The sequence below is a fragment of the Macadamia integrifolia genome, unplaced genomic scaffold (assembly GCF_013358625.1).
Source record: "Macadamia integrifolia cultivar HAES 741 unplaced genomic scaffold, SCU_Mint_v3 scaffold1766, whole genome shotgun sequence".
Taxonomy (NCBI): domain Eukaryota; kingdom Viridiplantae; phylum Streptophyta; class Magnoliopsida; order Proteales; family Proteaceae; genus Macadamia; species Macadamia integrifolia.
Genome location: NW_024868345.1, coordinates 173,850 through 176,731, shown reverse-complemented (window position 1 = coordinate 176,731; position 2,882 = coordinate 173,850). Strand labels below are relative to the sequence as shown.

At 39.2% G+C, this 2,882-nt stretch overlaps 1 pseudogene; it reads right to left on the bottom strand.

Moving 5' to 3' along the window:
* Positions 1–456: 456 nt before the first annotated feature.
* LOC122064801 lies at positions 457–1,171 on the bottom strand (annotated as a pseudogene).
* Positions 1,172–2,882: the final 1,711 nt, after the last annotated feature.

Sequence of the window (2,882 nt, the reverse complement as noted above, 5' to 3'; positions counted from 1 at the left end):
ACCTCTCAAACTTGTCCAGTTTTACGATTCAAGCAAGTAATCACACAAGAATATGAGGATTTAATGTGATTTGACCAGTACGAATCCCTACATCCACACGAGAGAACTAGAGAAATTTTCAGTAGGCCAGGAAAATAGTTTACACCACTCTCCACCTTATAATGCAATCTTCCTTACTTATGTGTAGGGTTTTTTCTATATAGGCATATAAGAAATTCTAAAAACCATAACCCCCAGACAATTACAATTTTACCCTAATACTTGTAATTGACCTAAAACCTGACCCAAAACTTTACTATCATCCAATAAACCAGAGAGAGAGAGAGAGAGAGAGAGAGAGAGAGAGAGAGAGAGAGAGAGAGGGAGATCCTCAAACAACTAAACCACCATTGATCCGGATGATCTGACCATTGATCCACTCACCAGCGTCTGAAGCCTCAAACAACTAATCCACCATTAACCAACCAAAGGTGCTATGTCCTTGGTCTCCCCAAGTCTTCCCAGTGGGGTGTTCTCAACTGCCCCTTTAATTACCTCCTCACTTCTTCCGGTGAAAAACAAATCCGTGGCTGTAGCTCCAGGCGCCACAGAGTTTGCAGTTATTGTTGTACCCTTAAGTTCCTTAGCTAGAATCTTTGTCATAGTTTCCACCGCAGCCTTTGAAGCAGCATATGCACCAAATCCCGGCGGATTCCGACCAACCACAGACGATGATACCGTTACAATCCGACCGCCGCCGTTACGTGTCAACCGATTAGCAGCCTCTCGACAACATAAGAAGGTTCCTCTTGTATTGATATTGAATATAGTGTCCCAATCTTCCAATGTAGTATTAGCCAAAGTTGGGTACTTCGAGTAACACCCCAGCTGATGTGACTAGCATGTGGGGCTTTGATTTTAAAGCCTTCTCAGCCTTATCAAATAGCTTCTTTACCTGTAATGGATCAGACACATCAGCTTGAACTGTGATAGCTTGAGAATGAGAGGAGTTGATCTCTTTGGCTAGTAGGTCAGCTTGGGTAGAGGAGGAGTTGTAATTAAGGACCAGATTAGCTCCGAGGGAAGCCAGGTGGAGAGCGATTTCACGGCCGATGCCGCGGGAAGCACCGGTTACAATTGCCACCCTTCCATGAAGAGTAAGGTTGGCTGTGTTTGATGCTACTTCTTCCATGGAGAAACCAATAGGAGATGTGAAAATTGTGGTGGAAGGAAAGAATGGGGTTGTTTATGCTATCGTCAGTGCTTTCTTCTTTATGTATGATCTACAGCCCTTTTGGTCACAAGGGTGTTTCTGTAGATATATTGGAAACTTGCGGGGCACTAAGGATATCTTGCTAGCGAATAGGGAGGAGGATTTGGAGGAAGGTAAGTTGGCAATTATTCCATATATTAATGGTGTGAATAATGAGGTATTGATGGGGAGATTTTCAAATGCGGAGGAATTTCCTCATCAAGATAAGTTGGCTCTCTCTTTGGAAGAAAATAAAGAGTTTGATGGAGAAAAATTAGGGGAGGAAGCACATGATTTGAATTTTATTTCTTCTAATGAACCGATTAGGATTGAAGGCCAATCAATCCATATTTTTTCTCCTACTTTGGAGGACAAAGTTAGTAAGAAATCGAATAGGTTGTGGCACACCAAGGGACGACATATTATCTCTAATTTAAACCTTATCCAGGATTCTCTTGACATTGAAGGTAGGATGGATGATGAGGTGGCAAAGTCAACATACTTTATTAAGCAAAAGGGGGGTGACTTAGTCAAGGAAATCTTTTATACTAATCATTTGACCACCGTTTTGCCTTCCTCAAAAAATCTAGTGGAGAATATTCATAAAAGATACAATGTTGACGTGGTAGATGGAGAAAATAATGATAGATTGATTGAAGATTTGATTCCCAAATACGCAGCAGATGCGACTTATTTTAAGGGAGCTAAAAGATATACTATTGATTTGGCAAGTAACGTTCCCTTGCCTAAAAATATATGCATGCATTTTGCTAAATTGAGATGCATTTTATTGGCTTCTTTTTTTTTTTCTTTTTAATTGAAAAGAAAGCAGTAGATGATGTTGATTAGTTCACAGGATAGGCATAAAATATATTCCAAGTGACAGATAATTGTCATAGATGGCGTCAGATTTTTTTTTTTTTTTGGTATTCATGACCACTACATTTTTAATATTTTTTTGTAAGAAAAATTTCAATTGTATATTTAAGTGTCCAATAAATATATTTATTGACTCTTTAGAATTTTTTTAGATAATATGTCATGGATATTCTACTTGGATACAAAAGATCGGAGCTATATGGATGAACTGGATACTCGTTAAATATCTGATTAATTGATAGTGTGAACCTTTAGCAGTTTGAGACATGCCTGACAATGTTAGAATAATATAGCCAGTGTTAATCATGCAGTGTGGTGACATGAACCAACACCGACGTAGTTATAAACATTAATTATAAATCTGATATCCAAAAAGACAACCCGGCTCACCCACTGATAATTGATTTCGTGTACTCAAATAGAAGTTGCTACAAAATAAAGGCAAAAGTTTTCTAGATGGGGCATCCCCAATTTTATGAATTTGGATCCTCTTTGACAAACATGGCTTACCTTTGTAAGATCGTTCAGGAGAGAACGAGTAGTGATCCATAGAGGATGGTGCGTACCTATAGGGTTGTTAGGGATATGGTTAACTATTTAACATCATCTGGTTGATGTTCGAGCTCCAAGGTCGCTCCCTCATATAAAAGGATTTCATTCATCAGTACCGCCTCTTGTATAAGCTATGGACTGACAGCTAGGTATGAAAGTGATACAGTCTGAGCCTTCTGACTTAGAGAATCAACACCACAGTAGCTTTCCCCGGGTGATA